The sequence below is a fragment of the Eptatretus burgeri genome, chromosome 9, assembly GCF_056783735.1.
Source record: "Eptatretus burgeri isolate ZD-2024b chromosome 9, Ebu_testis_v1, whole genome shotgun sequence".
Classification (NCBI taxonomy): domain Eukaryota; kingdom Metazoa; phylum Chordata; class Myxini; order Myxiniformes; family Myxinidae; genus Eptatretus; species Eptatretus burgeri.
In genome coordinates, this window is record NC_140969.1 from 79,770,209 (window position 1) to 79,791,700 (window position 21,492).

At 37.6% G+C, this 21,492-nt stretch overlaps 1 long non-coding RNA gene across 1 annotated transcript; it reads left to right on the forward strand.

The window, feature by feature from the left end:
• Positions 1 to 7,256: 7,256 nt before the first annotated feature.
• LOC147020424 (uncharacterized) lies at positions 7,257 to 9,537 on the forward strand. The gene is made up of 3 exons (XR_015061825.1): positions 7,257 to 8,770; positions 9,019 to 9,076; positions 9,366 to 9,537. It is a non-coding gene; the product is annotated as an uncharacterized LOC147020424 (long non-coding RNA).
• Positions 9,538 to 21,492: the final 11,955 nt, after the last annotated feature.

Here is a 21,492-nt window from a genome sequence, read left to right on the forward strand (position 1 = left end):
TGCATGCAGCAACATCCGACTGTCAGCTTCTTCATGGTTACATGGGGCGAGTGAGGTCAGATCTGGCAGTAGTGGCTTGCTGAGCACTGCCTCTCCATCAGTAATGACGAGTTGCTTGTCCTCCTGGTCAAACCATTCCATGAGAGCTGCTGAGAGGAACCTGAACAGCTCGGTATTGTTGCTGTCCACTCGTAGGAAATTCTGCCAGTTTCCTGGTATGGCTGCGGCAGCCACCACACGTCTCCGCACACCTTGTCCCCGCTTTGCACGTGTACTACCTTTCAGTGAATCAGCAAGGTAAGTATCCCAGACCAGATCCAGGCGTGACACTGTTTGCAGCTTCGTGGACATATATGGGATGAAGATCTGTTGTGCATACTCTTCAAAGGTCTTTGATGCAGCCGGCTTCTGCATCTGAACGATGGCTGCTCCATCAAGCACAATGCAGGTCGTGACAGGAGTCTCTGTCTTTGCATTGGAGACTTCTTCCAAGCATGTGAGGAGATCACTCTTGGTACCAGTGCAGAGGCTTCCACCATCAGACAATGCAGGAGGACATGCCTGATTCGCATGACAAAAGAACTCCTCAAGGTTTCCATCCCTCGTCTGGCAGCCAATGTACAGGCGTGCGAAGAGTTCACGGTCATTCTTGATGGAGGCGAGCTGTTGCTGACCTATGCTCTGGCTTCTTGGAGTGGAAGTGCTGAACACCTTCAGCTTGTTACGAGGAATGGGTGCATCCACTGCCTTTGTTCTGTCCAACAGACACTCTCTGGTGAAAGCCTCGAACTGCTCTTGGCCAATCCTCTTGGCATTCATCACGGTCTCCACAGCAGCAGGATCTGCGATCTCCTTTGTGTCCAGTTTGACTACATCCTGACTCTCCTCCTCGAATGGGTTGCCCATCTCCTCTATGACACCGACGAGAGAGCAAACATCTTTCACAAATGAGGCCTGTACACTTGGCGTCTGATCATGATGATGTGTGTCTGCTGTTTGCCGTCTCCAGTGTTGGTTCCCATCCTGGAATTTTTCGATCACCCTGGCAACTTCTGGTCCTGCAACCATCCAGCGACGTATGGCACTAGGGTTGTCAGTGAGCCCAACAGCTGCACCGTCTCCTTTGATGCAGGCATTATTCTGCTCATGTGCCTGGTCAATTGGGATTGAAGAGAACACCCTCTGTGTTTTCTGAACGGTGAAGTGGCTTTCCCGGAATTTCCTGGCTACATCTGGGTGTTTGATGGTGAGTTCGGCCATGTCCTTCAGGTGCACTGGGATCCACCTAGCATAGTGGGTGTGATCCAGAGCATGGAACCAGGGGACCAGCTCTGTCAGAGCATTGAGGTACATCATTAATGATCCCTGCCTGAGAGAACGCACATACACGCGAACCAACAGTTCTAGTTCCAGCACGGCTGCCCAGTTGTGAAACTGGGGGATGTCTTCTCCTCTCTGGCAACACCAGTCTTCAAACTCCGGAAGGTCCTCTGCATCCCTGGTTTCTCCCAGACAGTAGTGGTTGTAGGCACGTGTTACAGGATGTACATGCTGCTGCAGTCACTTGATGTGCTCTTCTTGTGCGCAAGACATGGGATGCAAATGATATACAAATTATATAACAGAATGTGATAGATAATATTAAGTTGAAAATGGTACCATTGGATTCCTTGCCCCCAAAAACATACATTTAGATACCAGAATCAAGTCAATAGCTGCATTACGTCCAGAGATAATAAAAAATGTAGATTTCAAGTGGCGGCCATTTTGAAATCCAATATGGCGGACATAAAGAGAGAATTTCAAGTGGCCCAATATCTGAAAATGTTCGCAGCATACTAATGTACATTTGTGCCAAATTTGGTGTTTGTATCACAAAATGCACAATTCTTTTGAATATTTGGGCTAAGTCACCCCATGAATACAGTATATATGTATGTATATATATATATATATATATATATATATATATATATATATATATATATATATATATATATATATATATATATATATATATATATATATATATATATATATATATACAGTGGGGAGAACAAGTATTTGATACACTGCTGATTTTGCAGGTTTTCCCACTTACAAAGTACGTAGAGGTCTGTAATTTTTATCATAGGTACACTTCAACTGCGAAAGACGGAATCTAAAACAAAAATCCTGAAAATCACATTGTATGATTTTTAAATAATTAATTTGCATTTTATTGCATGAAATAAGTATTTGATACATCAGAAAAAAACAGAACTTAATATTTGGTACAGAAACCTTTGTTTGCAATTACAGAGATCAGATGTTTCCTGAAGTTCTTAACCAGATTTGCACAGACTGCAGCAGGGATTTTGGCCCACTCCTCCATGCAGATCTTCTCCAGATCCTTCAGGTTTCGGGGCTGTCGCTGGGCAACACAGACTTTCAGCTCCCTCCAAAGATTTTCTATTGGGTTCAGGTCTGGAGACTGGCTAGGCCACTCCAGGACCTTGATATGCTTCTTACGGAGCCACTCCTTAGTTGCCCTGGCTGTGTGTTTCGGGTCGTTGTCATGCTGGAAGACCCAGCCACGCCCCATCTTCAATGCTCTTTTTGAGGGAAGGAGGTTGTTGGCCAAGATCTCGCGATACATGGCCCCATCCATCCTTCCCTCAATACGGTGCAGTCGTCCTGTCCCCTTTGCAGAAAAGCATCCCCAAAGAATGATGTTTCCAACTCCATGCTTCACGGTTGGGATGGTGTTCTTGGAGTTGTACTTATCCTTCTTCTTCCTCCAAACACCGCGAGTGGAGTTGAAACCAAAAAGCTCTATTTTTGTCTCATCAGACCACATGACCTTCTCCCATTCCTCCTCTGGATCATCCAGATGGTCATTGGCAAACTTCAGACGGGCCTGGACATGCATTGGCAGCAGCAGAGGGACCTTGTGTGTGCTGCAGAATTTTAATCCATGATGGCGTAGTGTGTTACTTATGGTTTTCTTTGATACTGTGGTCCCAGCTCTCTTCACGTCATTGACCAGGTCCTGCCGTGTAGTTCTGGGCTGATCCCTCACCTTTCTCATGATCATTGAGGCTCCACGAGGTGAGATCTTGCATGGAGCCCCAGACCGAGGGAGATTGACTTATCTTGAACTTCTTCCATTTTCTAATAATTGCGCAACAGTTGTTGCCTTCTCACCAAGCTGCTTGCCGATTGTCCTGTAGCCAATCCCAGCCTTGTGCAAGTCTACAATTTTGTCCCTGATGTCCTTCGACAGCTCTCTGGTCGTACCCATTGTGGAGAGGTTGGAGTCTGATTGATTGAGTGTGGACAGCTGTCTTTTATGCAGATAACGAGTTCAAATAGGGGCAGTTAAACAGGTAGTGAGTGGAGAATGGCAGGGCTTCTTAAAGACAAAACTAACAGGTCTGTGAGCCAGAATTCTTCCTGGTTGGAAGGTGATCAAATACTTATTTCATGCAATAAAATGCAAATTAATTATTTAAAAATCATACAATGTGATTTTCAGGATTTTTGTTTTAGATTCCGCCTTTCACAGTTGAAGTCTACCTATGATAAAAATTACAGACCTCTACGTGCTTTGTAAGTGGGAAAATCTGCAAAATCGGCAGTGTATCAAATACTTGTTCTCCCCACTGTATATATATATATATATATATATATATGTATATATATATATATATATATATATATATATATATATATATATATATATATATATATATATATATATATATATATATATATATATATATAGATATATAGATATATATATATATATATATATATATAGATATATATATATATATATAGATATATATATATATATATATATATATCTAGATATATATATATATATATAGATATATATATATATATATATATCTAGATATATATATATATATATATATATATATATATATATATATATATATATATATATATATATATATATATATATATATATATATATATATATATATATGTCCATGGATTACGAAAGAGCATTAAGCACTTACCTTGCGTAAGTCTTCTTGGGTTGTTTTATGCAACTACTTTGGCTGGAGGAACATGGGAGGGATCAATCATTTATATAAACTGAGCCACCTGGGTCGATTAGGTGAGAGCTGATTGGCTCTTCCCTCCATCCACAGGTGAAAGATGTGGGAGGGTCTTTATGAATACATTGACTGCTTTTGACGTTTGCACATGGTACAGGCATGAGAGCCTCATTGGTATGCATTGCTGTCTACGCTATCGCTGATGATTCGCCAATATGTGATGAAACAGGTCCAGTGGCTGAGGGGAGTGTTAAGCATTGGGATGGTCGTGTGTGTACGATGTGTGAACATCTTTATGGTTGTTGAGGAACTCTGGGAAGGGTTCGAAACAGCATTTAGCGGAGGGTGGAGTAGCTCCTTGTGAGCCAATGGCCATCCATATCTAGTGTCCAACTGTGTCTGCGGACATCCTTCTGCAGTTGCATTACTTCTTATTAGGAGGTTGGTGGCAGGATTTGCATGCCAGCCACCGTAAAACCCTTCATTATGCAAAACATTCTCAAAGTATTAAAAAAAAAATCTGAAAACCCACTCTGTGGGAGTACCTCCTATGCAGCTTCCCTTTGCAGGGCAGCTCACCGGATGACAGGATTGTGGAAAAGCCTTCGGGACTCTCAATCTTGATGATAGGAGGGAAACCACGGGGTAACATCCTCGGGTAAGATTGTGGGAGAGTGTGGCGGAGTGGTGCTGAGGTGTCGTCCACCAGACAGCGGTCTCCTTGGGTTAACCTGAGGCGGTCCCTTCGGGTAGGTGCCCTGAATGTCCTCCCCCGAAGAGAGGATGCTCACCTGTCTCTGTTATCATCTGAGCTCAAGCGTTTGGACATCAGTATTGCAACACTCTCTGAAGTTTGGAGACCGGATTGCAGCGAGATCATTGCGAATGGTTACCCCGACTGTTGGTCTGGTCGCTCTGATGGTTACCATGCCCAAGGAGTTGCTGTAGTTGTGTCCAATGAGCTGACCCCAATGATAATTGAGGTAACATCGGTCAATGAGGGTATTATGAGACGAAGGAGTCATCACTCCTTGCATGTCATTTCCCTGATAGCTGTTTATGCTCCGACTGAGGCGAGTGATCTCACCGTGAAGGATGCATTCTATGCCACGCTCAAGTCTGTGGTTGATCAGTGCCCCAGTCGAGATACACTTCTAGTCTTGGGGAATTTCAATGCATCGACTGTTACTGAAAGGGATGGTTATGAGATATGTGTTGGTCCCTCTGGGTCTGGAACTATGAACCAGAATAGCACTAAGTTTCTTGACTTTGCAAGAAGTCATGGACTTAGAGCGGCCAGTTAATGGTTTCAGTGCCCACAAGATCAGCGCTGGATTTGGTATTCCAACGCTGGCATTGTGGCAAAGGAGATTGACCATGTGCTCATTGATGGTCACTGGAGGATGATCCAGAACTGCAGGATCTACCATCGTGCTCAGTTCCTCAATACTGACAACTGGCTTGTTGTAGCAACTCTTACGTTGCACCTTAAACCCGGAGAATGGTACCTTCCCAGCCTCGGCTGGATGTTGGCAAACTCAAGGATGATAGGGTAGCTGAGGAGTTTGCAAACAAGCTGAGTGGAAATTTTTGGGGTCTTGGTGCTTTGGGTGATCCGAAAGAGTTGTGGAGTGCCTTCAAGACCACCATCCTTGATGTTGCCGGTGGATGTCGTGGAACTCACCATCACTCAAGGGACACTGGATATCATTGACCAGAGTCGCAGGGCCAGGCTGAATGGCAGAGCTGGGCTGTTCAGGGAGCTGAAGCGTAAAACTGTACTTGCGCAAAGGGTGAACAAGCAGGTCTATGTGCGAGGAATCTGTGATGGGGTAGAGCATCACCTGTGGTCAAGCGATTCTCATCCTGCTTACAGGGAAATTCACGCATTGCATTCATCCAAGCCCATCCCTCGGTGTACTGCAGTTGGAGCAGAGTGTGGTGGACTCTTGAAAGAGGCGTCCGAAGTGAAGGCCTGTTGGGCTGGTTACTTTGAGCAGTTGTACGAGGCTGATCCACCAGCTATCGAGTTGGACGTCAGGGGTGTTACAATTACTGTTGCTGAAACTCCAATCAACTGTTGTCCGCCTTTGTTTGTGGAAATACGGGCTGCAGTGAACTGTTTGAAATGGGGTAAAGCTCCAGGGATCTGTGGCGTCCATGCTGAACTTCTCAAGACTGGTGGAAATGTTGCACTCGTGTCGTTGCATGCAGTTCTGTGCTCTGCCTGGAAAACAGGAATCATCCCAACTGACTGGAAGAGGGGCCTTGTTGTCCCTCTCTGCAAAGGGAAGGGTGATTCGCCAAGACTGTAACAACTACCGAGGGGTGACGCTGCTCTCTGTGCCGGGCAAGGTCTTGGGTCGGATAATTCTTTTTAGGGTTCACCACCATCTGCTTGAGCACTAGCGTCCAGAGCAGTCAGGCTTTACTCCAAAGAGGTCAACAATTGACCATAACCTTGCTCTTTGCGTCTTCACTAAATGCAGAAGAGAGTTTTGGCAGGGGCTGCTTGCAGTCTATGTCGATCTCTGTGAAGCAACTGATTCAGTGATTCGGGATGCCCTCTGGAGGATTATTGGCCTTCGTCGGGTGCCACCAAAACTGATCAATCTGATGTCTGAACTCTACTCTGGAACTGAGAGTGCTGCAAGATATGGTGGTACCATCTCTGACTTATTTACAGTTGTTGCAGGAGTTTGTCAGGGGTGTGCGCTGGCCCCCACACTTTTCAGCACTTGTATGGAATGGATTCTGGGAAGGATGTCAGAGAAATCAAGCTGTGGTTCATCATTTGGGAATGTCAACATCTCTGACCTTGATTTCGCAGATGATGCAGTCACCTTTGCGGAGATTTAGATATCCATTTGGGGCCCTCGAGGTGTTGAATGAGGATTTGGTGCCGCTGGGATTTTGGGTGTCCTGGGTCAAAACTAAGATCCAGGCTTTCAATGACATCTTGGATGCTGCTGTCCTGTCTGTGCCTGTTTGTGGTGAGGAATTTGAGGTCATGGAGAGATTCACTTACCTTGACAGTGATATTCATGTCTCTGCTGGCTGTGAATCAGAGGTCAACAGCCATCTGCGTCAGGCCTGGGGAGTCATGGATTCACTGGATCATGTGGTGTGGTGCTGCCAGTACCTGTGCGGGAGGATGAAAGTCTGAGTCTTCAGGTCCTTAGTAGGGAAAGAATACTGGTTCTGGCTCACTTTTCCCCATGTAAATGAATGGGGGATTTTCAGCCATGAAATTTTTCTTTTTTTTCCCTGAAAAAATAAATCCCCTTTTTAGCCCAAGGTATATTTATTTGTCTCCCCTTTTAACCTGGAGCCTGGTGTTGGCTTAGTTGTTAGGGTGGCGGCTTGGGATCCCAGGGTCCTGAGTTCAAATCCCGTTGGCTGCTGAATTAACACCAGGGGGTTGACTCAGCCTGCCATCCTTCCGAGGTCGGCGAAATGAGTGCCAGTGTACTGGTCCCGGTGTATGCCCCGGTTAGAATAGGTGTACCATATCCCTGTGTGTCGTAAGAGGCGACCAGGGTTGGTGTCAGGAAGGGCATCCGGCCATAAAACATTGCCTCAAGAAAAAGCCAAACCCCTGCACAGCAGGGAAAAATGGCTGTAAAAACGGTCATTTTTTTATTTCCCCTTTTAACCTAGGGGCTCTCTATTCAAATAGCCCATACAACAAGATAAAGATTTGTTAAAGGTGATTCGAAAGAAATATCTGAAACGCCTAAGCCCCGGGACACTCTTTATCAAATAACCAATGCATATTGTTTAGCTCACTCATTGAACCTATAAACATTTGTTCATTCTCAAATTCCTTCAATAGTTTAATTTTCTTTGCACAATAATCCCCATCTAAAATATTGAAAAACAAAACATTTGAATCTTTATATTTTTTAAGATACCCCTTTTGTGCCATTACGAAATGATAAACTTCTCTTAATGATCTCATCTGACCACCTCCTGAGTTGCAAATCATTTTTGTACATAAACCATGCCAGAAAAAAAGTTTTGTTTCAAATGTTTTCAGTTCATGCCGTGAAAATGAGGAAGTGTTTTTTGACACGGCCGTGCTGTGTGAATGAGGAAGTGGTTTTGGACTGTCATGCTGTGAAAAAATAGGAACTATTCTGTGAGACAAGGTCTCGTGTTTATATTTTATCTCAGAACACGAACTGAAAACATTTGAATCAAAACTTTTATGGCGTGGTTTATGTCCAAAAACGATTTGCAACTCGGGCGGTGGCCAGATGAGATCATTAAGAGAAGCTTGTCATTTCCTGTGCCCACACCCAATGATTAAGCAATTTCCTCATCGTTGCTTTATAAGCGGTTCGCCAGACAAAGTTTCTGCCAGACGGGATTTTCATTTTTACAACTGAGGCATGGACGATATTTCTTCCGATGAAGCCAACAGCCCACTACAGAGTTGGTAAGTTTGTGTATGCTTTTCTCTTTGAACGATGAAGCAAATGATTATTAATTAAATCATGATAATTCTGATATATATATATATATTTTTTCCCTGACAGGGCATTGGAAGAAATTGAGTTCACATATCACGACGTGGTTCATGAAATTAATACTCTTATTGAAGAGATCAATGATTTTAGAAGAGAATTGAAAGACATTTTCAATGAGTGGCATGAAGTCTTATCACGTCCTCTCATCTCGAAGGAATTAAACCAATGGTGAGACACGTGTGTGTGCCTCTCTCTCTGTCTGTCTTTCTACCTACCTCTCTCTGCTCTTATTGAAGAGGCCAATGATTTATAATGACTGGTCTCTGATCTCGAATGAATTAAACCAATGGTGAGGAACGTGTGTGTGTGTCTATGTGTGTGTGTATGTGTGTGTGTGTGTGCGTGTGTGTGTGTGTGTGTTGCTTTCCCTGTCTGTCTCTTCATCTATACCCTTGACTTATTTTTTTTTTTTTCAGCACTATCGCACAACATCAGCTGTTGAAGCAATCTTGTACAACACATGATTTTCTGGAGGTAAATATTTCTGAATTATTATTAATATCACTCGTACAACACATGATTTTCTGGAGGTAAATATTTCTGAATTATTATTAATATCACTCTCTCTTTAGAATGTCGCCTTATGTTGGTTGCATCATTAGTTTGGACGTGGTTTTGTCAGTACACTGGAATTCATTTTATTGACCTTGAAAGGATGACAGGCTCCTGGTGTGTTAATTCAGTGGTCAACGAGGCTTATTCATATTACCATGTAATTATCTTTATAGAACCTAATTATTATCCACTTTTTGTTTCAAAACAGAATATGGTGTCTGAGTTTCGAAATCACAAGGCATCTGAAGAAGATTGCTGGGAAAGATTGTACATTCTCGCAAATGAATATTTAATATTTTCAATATTAATAAATTATATTTGTTTTGTTTACAATTACTTGATTCTGAATTACAAGAAAAGAATAAAAGAGATGTAAAGGGGGGGGGTTGGAGGGGAGGGGAGGGTAGGTGCGCTCCCCCAATGACCCATCACCCCCTCATCCCATCCCTCCCCTCCCCATGTGTGTGTGTGGGGAAGGGTGGTGGGTGGGATGAGGGAGGTGGTGGGTCAAAGGTGGGGGCGCACAGGGGGGATGAGGGGGTGGGGCTTGTGTGGGCGGGGCTTGTGTGGGCGGGGCTTCGGTGAGGGCTTGTGTGGGTGGGGTGTGTGTGGGAGGGGCTTGTGTGGGCGGGTGTGTGTGTGTGGGTGGGGCTTGTGTGGGTGGGGCTTGTGTGGGCGGGGGTTTATGTGGGTGGAGCTTGTGTGGGAGGGGTTTATGTGTGTGGAGTTTTTGTGTGGAGCTTGTGTAGGCAGGGCTTATGTGGGAGGGGTTTATGTGGGCAGGGTTTATATGGGCAGGGGTTTATGTGGGTGGAGCTTGTGTGGGAGGGGTGAATGTGGATGAGGCTTATGTGGATAAATGGATGGGTGGAGAGATGGGGGATGGGTGGATGAGTGGAGCTTGTGTGGATGGGTGGATAATTTTTTAATTAAATAAACATGTTGTGTGTGTGGGGAACTAATTAACTAATCACTAATTATGTGAATATGATGAATATGGGTGGAGCTTGTGTGGGGTTTGTGTGTGTGGAGCTTGTGTGGAGTTTTTGTGTGGAGGTTGTGTGGAGCTTGTGTGGGGTTTGTGTGGGCGGGGCTTCGGTGGGAGGGGCGTGTGTGGGTGGAGTCAAAAAGGGGCGGAGTCAAAAATTTCAATTTATTGGAGCTTGTGGGGGTGTGTGGTGGGGTTTGTGTGGGGTTTGTGTGGGCGGGGCTTGTGTGGGCGGGGGCTTGTGTGGGTGGAGCCAAAAAGGGGCGGAGTCAAAAAATTTCAATTTATCTTTGTCTTTTGTAATTCCTGTGAATAAAATGAACCTAAAATCTCTTCCCTTCCAAATCATATATCTTATAAGTCCAAGGAACCGTATCTATTACATCAACAATTTTAAAAAGCTCGTTGGTCCATCTTTTCGTATAACCTTTTTCAAAATGAGATTTCCACCTATATATTCTTACGATATCACCAACTTTGAACTTAGGTTTTCTGACATTAATCTCTTTTTCATATTTTAATTTTGTAAATGTTTCTGATGGCTTCATATTTGTTGACGTGTGAATCGTGTCATTGTACTTATCCACAATATCTTGAATAAAAGATGACCATTGTTGTGAACCGAGTTGTGTGAATTTTTTATATAGTCTCTCTTTTAAGGTACGATTAAAACGTTCAACAACAACTGCCTTCCCTTCATTAAAGGTACTGTATAATGTAATACTGTTATTTTTTAGAAAATTCATAAATGTCTTGTTATAAAACTCCCTACCCTCATCAGTCCACAATTTTTTAGGTTTTCTCTTACTTTTATTAAATATCTGTTGGAAGGCTAACATAAGAGTATTACCTGTTTTGTTTTTTAAAGGGACAACCCACACATATCTACTCCTCAAATCAATAACGGTTAAAGCATACTTGTACCCCTTATCATTATTGAGTTCAATCAAATCAGCAGACCAGATATAATCAACTTCCTTGGAATAAACTTTCCTTCTCTGAAACTTTGTGAATATTGGTTTATGTAATTCATCAGCTAATTGCTCTTCAGTCTTAATGGCATCATTAGAGCCTATAAGTTTTTTGAATTTCCAAGTCCAAGTTTCAATTTAGCACTGATCATCTTCTTCACAATGAACCGATCAACTTTTTCTCTCAAGGTTGGATTTTGTATCAGAGACAAATTATACAACATTTCTCTATCGGCTTCATGCTTTTCTTGCAACGTTGTGGTATTCCCATAATCAATATCGTGTCTCATGCACACTTCATCAACTCTATTGATAGGCTTACTCCAGGATTTAGGATTGTCTGCCTCATCTAATCTTTTATCCAAGTTTGTGCCTGGGCCACAGAAAGAATACCCTGGAAGATGTAATTCCCCTGGTATTCCAGTAGTTGTAAATTTACTTCCTGATAAAAACTTTTGGATATCTCCTCCTAGTTTGTGTTGGGAGATAAATTGATTTTTTTTTGAACCACACACCGAACATATACCTTTTTGTATAACCCTGTTATTTTTACTTTTAATATATGAAATATTTTTAGTATTAGTTTTCTTTTTACATTTGAGACAATAACTCATTTATTTATGAGAAAAATTCCTGCAGAGTGCAAAAACCTTTTTAGTTTCCAACATGCACATTTGAATCTTAATTTTTAAAACATAAAGAATCCTTAGAAATGCCTTCACTCTCTCTCCCATTTATTTAAGAAAAAAAATAAAAATGAAAAACTTGAATTAAAATACCTGTCTTCTCGATGTCAATAGTCTTGTCGAAAGTATTGTAAATAGACTTATCAATTCTTTGTTTTCCTCCTCGGTGGGTTGAGTTATTTTCTGTAATACCCCTAATCTTTTTTTAATCTCACTGGTTTCCATATTTTGATATTTATTTTGTCTCGCTCTTTCCTCCCTCTCCTTCTCTTTCTTCTCCCTCTCCTCCCTCTCCTTCTCTTTCTTCTCCCTCTCCTCCCTCTCTCTCTTCTCTCTCTCCTCCCTCTCTCTCTTCTCTCTTTCCTCCCTCTCTCTCTTCTCCCTCTCCTCCTTCTCTCTCTTCTCTTTTTCCTCCTTCTCTTTCTTCTCCCTCTTCTCCTTTTCCTCCTCTTCCCTCTCTTCTTCAACTCCTTCCTCATCCCTTACTATCCTTGAATCGCTTACACCCCATAGAATATTATACATATATTCATCAGGATTTCTTGTTATTCCTGTATCCAAAATAATTTTTTTACAACAGGAAACCAATAAAATTTCTTTTGAATTTCTAAAAGAGCCTTACCTTTTCTTAACTTTATAATTTTTTCATTATTTAACATTCTAATTAAATCTAAAGTTGTCGGTTTATCAACATCAGCATAATGCCAATCTTTTATTGAAAATACCTCATTCTTATGTTGTAGAACATATTTATTAAAATACCGAATACCCTTTTCTTGAAGGTATGCTTGGACACAGAAATGATAATTTTCTTGAAGCCTTCTTGCTGTCATTTATGTATTAGAAATATATGTTAGAACAATATTATGGCACGAAACACCTCCCCATCTTCCCATAGTTAAATCATTTTGTATTTCCTTACTTATTATATATAATCCTGTTTTTTCTGTTTTCATGAGATAAACAAGGGCAAAACCATTATTATATTTACCCTTATTAAATTCTTTTATTTGTTGTTTACTAATCGTAGCCCCACAAAACTCATTCTCGATACCAAGTGGATAATATTCTTCCTTACGAGACTGATTTAATTGTTCCAGGTCTTCGAGGTTAATTTTAAATGACCAATTATACCCTAAATCATTCATATCATACCCCCATTGTTCTATTCTCATACAAACGATACGCCCTTCTTTATAAAAATTTATTTTAATTCGAACTGTGAATTCTGTATGACCTGGAGATAATATCAACACTTCTGTATCTTTGGAATACACGGCTGTTTTATTTAAGGATATATATTGTGATAAATCGCTTAATCTCACCAAGTCATTCGCGTCAGTCGGGCTTGGATAATTTTTTAATTTATAAGCATTTTTCATGTTAATATTTTTGGTTATATTATATTTATGTCGTTCAGCCTGTGCCTTTGTGTAATAATTTGATAAATCAATATCCAGTTCTTGAGATACACCAAAGATAGAACCATCTTTACCAACATAAGTCATTTATATTAGATTAAAAATAATATCATAAAATTTTTTATTTTTGTTGAGTTGAAATAACACATATAGGCATAATTGGCCACAACACTTGGAATTTAATTCTTGGACTTGAAATGTTTGATAAACACCATTCTGTAAGAATTTTATGACTTCAACAGGTGGTGGAAGACCAAAACTATCAAAATAATATTTGTCTTGACTATTAAAAATACAAACCCAATGAGAACCGTTCCCATTATTATCTTCTAAGTTCATAATAATATTCTTTGTATGTTTCGGCACATTTGTTAATTCATCTCTCATACAAATAACCACATTATGAATTTTTAATTTCTTACAATATTTGACAAGTTGTAAATTTGATGTTGTATTCTTTCCAAATTCTTTCAACCACTCATCAATGCTCATTTATTTATTAGAAAGATATAATCCATTACCTCTTTTCGTTAATTTTACACCTGCTTGTGCTATAGAAGAAAGCATATCTCCAACTAGCAATCTCGCTTTATCAGGCAGACCTTCAAGTTTTTCAGCAAAATCGACAATTACACCACTTCCACTAATTTGTTTCTCCAACTCTTTGTTATGTCTTTCCAATTCTTTTTGAGCCTGGAGTTGAGCCTTCCTTTCGTTGGCAGTTTTCACCGCTGTTGAAATACCACCCGTCAATGCTCCAACCGCACTTAAACCAGCAAATAAAGGAATTAGAAATGGGAGAAATCCTCCACTCGTCTCTCTTATTGAATATTTTTTCAACATTGGTTTTGTCATTTTAATTTTAAGTGAGCCAGTGTCATTCAAGATTTTAACCTGTTCTCTTGTGAGAAAAACATCAATTCTTACTGCTCCTTTTCTCTGAATTGTATTAACGTTAATCGTACAAGGCTTTTGATTTTGAACACAAGATGATAGTTTATGAAGATTGATTTGATTAACATATACCCCAGTTGGTACTTTGCCACTCATTTATTTAACAAAAAATTATGTGAGACTAATCATCACACCATTATCTGTATTAATCTGCAATTCTGTTTCTTCCAAAAGCAAACAATATGTATCAACTTCTTCACTCTCTCCTCTTTCAATGTATAGGGAAGTATCCACTCGATTAGACTTTATAGTTTCCTTTTGAGCGCTCAGGTCAAACGCATAGATTGTATACAAACTTTTAAATGCTGTCATATCCAAAATAGGTTCTTTATTTCCATTACTTTCACACACCTTTTGGTAAGACTTGTATGCTTCAGCAAAATCATTTTTTCCCAATTAATTTCCAATCTATCTCGTGGGTAAAATGTTCCATCTAGAGAAACGCGAAGTTGTTTCACCTTAGCATTATCACTCAATGCATTATTCTTATCAGTCGCAGTATCACCATCTGGCTTTTTAAAAATGATCCACAGATATCGTGGCTTTCCTTCCAGAACACCCAAATTCCACGTGTAAGTAGTTTGATTGAGTTTAACGTGTTGACATCTTCTTTTGAGGTATGATACACTGAGTGGTTTCTTTGAGTTAAGTCTTCGATTCAACATCTCTTCTGTTTTAAGATTAGGAGTATATTCACTGATATACCAACTCATTTCCTCAATTACAAATTTATTCTGATCACCAAAAGCACTACCAACACCAAAAAGCAATCGATTTTCATTATCATTCCTTTGTAGTTGAAATCTAATTTTAAGGCCATACAGAACTTTATCATGATCACAAAATCCAAATATACCTTTAAGAGGAACTGCCACAGTAAAACTATTTTCTGCTTTTGTATCATCATTATACATTCCTTTCCTTTGAGTATACCCAGGGTCTGTGTTTGTTCCCGTTGACATATCAGGAATAAAACCTTCGACAGACCCCTTTCCCATTCTATCACTGAATGTATAGAGTGTAAATTTTATCATTTCAGATACAGCAGAGACATAATCAACCGCTTCAACTTCTTGTGTTCCAATATACAAACGCACACTATCAAACATTTTCCAGAAGAAATCATTTACAAGTGTAGCGTTTGTGTTATTCCCAGCCTTAGTGAATTTAAATTTACACAACAAGAAACTTTCGGAGAGATTCAAATAGGTTTGTTGATTATTTATTTCAAAACTTTTTGTACCATTCGTATTCCAGTCTGTTCCAGTTATTGCATTTACCTTGAAGTAATCTTCTTTTTTAGTGGAGTTTGAGATAATAATAGTATCATCCAAATCATAGATACTATCAATTGCTTCCATACTTGTATTTATTTAGGAAAAAAAGATGTTAAAACTTTTGAAACCCTGATCCAAGTATTTGAATTATTTTCTGTCGTTCTTGGGGGACAACTGAGTTTTGCCTTTCTTAATTTCTTTTATTGCTTGTAATTTATGAGATTCCTTCTGGGCATCTTTTATACTCTTTACAGCACCTGCAACATTTCCCACAGCAGAAGCAGTTGAACCAATTAGATCTTTATGTTTAAGAATAGTTGAACCAATACCCATGAGAGTATCAATTATCCCATCTCCTCTAAATTGATGCCCAACACCCCTTTGTCTCTTAGGTTTATAGTATCCTCTACCAAGATACATACCTTCACCCTTGTAGTATGGGGAAAGGAACATCCCATCCCCTGTAATTATTTTATATTTTCCCAACTCGTGTTTCCTCACAATAACCATCGTATTTATTTATTGGAAAACTTCACGTAGGTGAATTCTGATAGATATAACTTCTCCATTAAAAGAAATCACACGATTATCTTGGTCGGTTATCCTAAAATTTACTCTGTGTATGGTTTTTCCTGACACAGGGAGATAAACCAAATTTTTAGGTTCCATATTGAATTTATAACCAATTGGGGTTGAGTATGCGCTGAATGAAAATATTGTATTTGTTTTTTTCCATCATTATAAGCACCATCAATCAAATCACAGTGAATTAACACTGAATTTATTCCTGAGGATATTTGAATGACATTATCACTGTAAAACGTCCCATTAGTTTCAATCTTTTTGAGGAGAAACCCAATAACTCTCTGAATGAATTATCAATTGTGAAATCAACCTTGTAGTTATTTTTAACTTTAATCGTTGATTTTGAAGTATGTTTTTGAATGTTTATAACAATATTTTTGGTTCATCACCCTGTTCTTTCATAAGACGAGCAATTTCGGAAGATATTTGAGAAATCTCATATGCTCCGGGTGAGACTGTTATCGTTTTGTATCCACTTCCTGGATTATAACTAAACTTGTCATTTTTCTCGGTTATATTAAATAAGGTATTATAAGTTTCCATGGACAATAAAGATGCCTCATATTCTTTTGTTGTGTCAAGTTGTAGTGGGTATGGGAATGAAGATGTGTGGTCGCTTGTTGTGAAATTGAAACTAAGGATTGTGCTTCTCATCTTATTTAATATGAGATAAAATGTCTTTATATTGATATTTATTAATTATTTTCATGTTCATCAACTGGTCTAAAATGGCTGATGCTTCATTAAAACAATTGTTATTTCCAGCCTTCTTACTGCCTAACAACAATAACAGTCTATTAACTAATTGCGATGGGTCATTTGGAAGAAAACTAACACCTGAACCAAGGATACTTAAAGCCTGAATAATGTGTTTCTCCTTCTCATTCTTCCTACTTTTACCAGAAAGAATAACCTTATAATTTAGAGTGTTCAGCAGATCAATATATACTCTATCATCATTATTTTCCATATCCAATGGTTTATCAATATACTTTGATTCATCCCTCACAGTTGAACCTTGTCTTCCATCTTTTGTGAGAAGAAACATTAATCTTGGAGTTAGTTTAACAGGGAGTTGAGCAGAACCCAAGAACCTTAATTCATCATTAAATATCAATACCTTTTCTTGAACAAGATGAAATATTGCTGATTGTTCTGTTGGAATGAGTCCTGCTTTGGTTTTTGAATCCGCTGAATATTCATTGTTTTGAAGAGCATTCACAATATAATCAGGGGGTCGATTAATCTCTTCCAGTTGTTGAAATAAACCTTCATCATCATATTCTAATTCTCCTAAATGCTCTAATTCTTCCTCCGTCATTTGACTGAAATCTTTTAACATTTGAAGTTTTTAGGAGTATATTCTACCGTGGGAAATGTGGAAACATCTTTCATTTTTCCTTGGGAAGTTTTTAAAAGTGGTTTAAAAAATTTCTCTTGTTTTCTTTCAAATGCTTCTTCGCCCGTTAGTTTCTGTCTGCGTTTCTTCTTTATGTCTTCCTGCTGTTTTACAACTTTTGAAACCAACTCTTGATGTTCCCTAAATCTTCTTGCTCTTTCTTTCGCATCCATTTATTTATTGAAAAATATCATTTAATATCTCATCTTGTTTCACAACAATATATTTATATTTTTCAGTCGTGTGTTTCATGTAATCCCCAAATTCCTTTTTACTACATAATGTAGAACAATTGTCTCTCCAAAAATTGTTTATATCTATTGAATTTAACTTGAATAAAATAAAAGTATTAGCATTGTTTCTGATGGAACGACGAGGAAGCTGAAAGTACGATTGACTAAGATAAATACAATTACAAGAAGAATGTCTCCCTCTTGTGTAGTAGCTGTCCATTACCGTTTGGTTTCTCTCATTAACACAATCATCAAAGATAACGAGGTTCTTTTTGGATTTATCCAAATCTTGGGGAGACGGTATATCATCCGTATTATCACTCAGAATACAAGTTATCGGTTTTGATTTCTTTTTACATCTCTGTGTATCACAAAATAGTTGTATTATATCTTCAATGTTAAAATCATTTAGTTCTTTTTGAAGTTTAAATAAACCGATTATATCTTCTTTTTGAAGACCAGCATTAAAACCTTGTGAGAGTAGTTGATACTCTGGTTGAAAACTCGACTTTGTGAAAATTATTAAATTATCATAATCTAAAAAGTTGGGAGTGAGGAGCATCTTTAAAAGTCAGCAGGTTTTTCCACATCCACTTGAACCAACTATGAGGCATCTTAATGAATTTGGGAGATTTTTATGGTTGTCAAATTTTATCTTATTTTCCCAAATAGGTAAAAAATCATTCATTTATATATTTGGAAAACAGGTTATTTAATTTATTCTTGGCTTTTTTCGAAATTCTATATTTTATCCTAAGTTCAGGTTTAATTTCAAGATAATCCATTATTTTATTTATGCAATATCTTGTGTTGATATTTCCCTGAAAATCACATCCATGAATAAGATATGACAACAATCCTTTGAACATTTCTCTAATACGTTCAGTTTCTTCCCTTGTAAGGAAAGGTGTGTTCTCACCCTCGTACTTTACATTCATTTCTCGAATCAATCTTGTAAAGTAATTCATTTTTGGTGTAAATCTAAAAGAATTATTTTCCTTTTTATATTTTTGATTATCATTAATTAGAAGATAATCACAGAATATACATTGTTTATAGGCTTTTGACTCTGTGTTTAATCCCCGTCTTTCACACGCAGGACAATTCTCAAATTTGTCATATGGAGAATCATGGAATTCAAGAGGCTCAAAATCGAGTAAACTATTCATATTTATAAAGTAAAACTTTACTTAAACTGAAATTCATCTTCGATATCATCTTCGATACTTTCAGAATCATCTATACTTTCATAACTATCATTTGAACACAAACTCTCGGTGTCATAACTATCGTTTGAATGCAAACTCTCGGTATCATAATCACTCTCATAATCTTCAAAATCTTCAGTTGAATATTGGCTCATTTAATTAGTAGAAAAAACATTACCATCGATATCGATATACATTTTTTCATTAACAGATTCAACTGCTACATTTTTTATATTAAAGGTAATTTTAAAATGATCCTTAACTACAATTGAACGAAATGTCATTTCACCTGATATATTAACATCCTTTATTTCATCAGGATTTATATCTTTAGGGTTGTTGAAAAAAATACAAATTTCTCCTTGCATATTACAGATGGTCTTATCTTTTCTTTCTAAAGCTTCATCCATAAGGTTTTTATTTTTTGATACCTTTTCTTGTTTCATTGCTTTTTCTAGTTTTGAATATATTGCCAGAAGGAGAGGAGAAACTTTTGTTAGAGATACCTTAATTGATGTTCTTCCAGGTATACTAAAAGCCCTTCCACTGAAGTAAATTGAAGAACTCATCATATCCACCATAATTGTTTTTATCCAATAGTTGTTATATTTATCTTTGTTCAATTTTACATCCTTGACATATTTCTCAGCATCTTTAACAAATGAAGAGATTGATTGAAACTTGTCTTTTGTGTCTTGAAACATTGTATTTATTAAGTGAAAAAGTTGGAGGATAAAATGGTTTTAAGCACAGATTCACCTGTAAAATAAACGAAATTTTCATCAAGAAAATTTTAGTTTAAGCATAGATTCACCTGTAAAATAAACGAAATTTTCATCAAGAAAATTTTAGTTTAAGCACAGATTCACCTGTAAAATAAACGAAATTTTCATCAAGAAAATTTTAGTTTAAGCACAGATTCACCTGTAAAATAAACGAAATTTTCACCAAGAAAATTTTAGTTTAAGCACAGATTCACCTGTAAAATAAACGAAATTTTCATCAAGAAAATTTTAGTTTAAGCACAGATTCACCTGTAAAATAAACGAAATTTTCATCAAGAAATTTTTAGTTTAAGCAAAGTTTTATTATATAAATATGGTGAATACAACATACTGCGATGTTTGTAATCACGAATATAAACATTATAGAAAACACCTCCGAACCAACAAACACACATTTAATCTATTTCACAAAATATCCCCTCTTGAGTTGGAAAGAAAACATTGTGATACCTGCTCAAAGGATGTTTTGAAGAGTAGTTATAATAGGCATCTTCAATCACAAAAACACAAGAAAAATGAGTTTAAAGTAAAGGGAGACTATTATATTGAAAACACTGATGGGGCATTTAAAGGGCATATAAAAATAAGGATTTTTCAATTTGGAGAACCCGGTCCATCATCAATAATTGAATCAATTGAAATAGTGAAACCTGATGTTGAAAAATTTATTAAAAAAACATTAAAAGAAATGAAAACTTTAAAGTTTTATATGGGAGTGAAAATGAATATGAAAAGACAAGATGAAGAACAAACTCCTTATATGAGGACAGATCTTCATTTTATAACATCATTTCAAGATTTTTTGAATAGTGGGGTTTATGAAGAACTATCAAGACAAGAGGAGGATGTTGATAATACAGTGGTAGGAAGTGGATTCAATATTAAAAAAATCATCTTTTTAGATGTACACATTCTAAAATCAAACCCTCTTAAAGCTTCTTCTTATATTGAATTACCAAAAGAAATAAAACGAAAGAAGGCAGTTGTTAATATTAAGAATAATGATAATAAATGTTTTCTCTGGTCTGTTCTTGCTCACTTACATCCACCAAAATGTAATTCAGAAAGAGTAAAACAATATATGAAATATGAGAATACCTTGGACATTAAAGATTTTAATTTCCCAATGCCACTAACAGATATTCCTAAATTTGAGAAAAAGAATAATCTTTCTATTAATGTATATGGATTAACGGATACAAACAAAGTTCAAATATTAAAAATTTCAAACAACTTTAAAAATGAAGAAACACACATTGATCTTTTATATTTTAGTGTTGGAAATAATTCACATTACACATACATCAATAATTTATCAAGATTAATCTCTTCTCAGGTATTCAGAACAGCAAACAAAATATATCCTTGTAAGCGATGTCTTAATTCATTTCATACAAAAGAACGATTAGAACAACATTCAAAATATTGTAGTAATCATAAATCAGCTGTAATTACAATGCCTAAACCTGGTGAAAAGATTTCTTTTGAAGATTATAATAAATCTATCATGCACCCATTTGTGATATACGCTGATTTTGAATGTATCCTTAAAAAGATAAATACTGCTTCTCCTAATCCAAAAGAACCATATACAAATAAATATCAAAAACATATTCCTTGTGGTTTCTGTTATTATATCAAATCATCTGTTGGAGAAAAGTATAATAAACTTGAACAGTATAGTGGAAAAAATGCTTCACAAGAGTTTGTAAAACGATTAGAAAAGGATTGTATAAGACTAAGTAAATTAATGAAAGAAACAAATGAACCGATGAAATTAACCATAGAAGAAAAATTAGAATTTAGAAAGAACAATATCTGTCATATT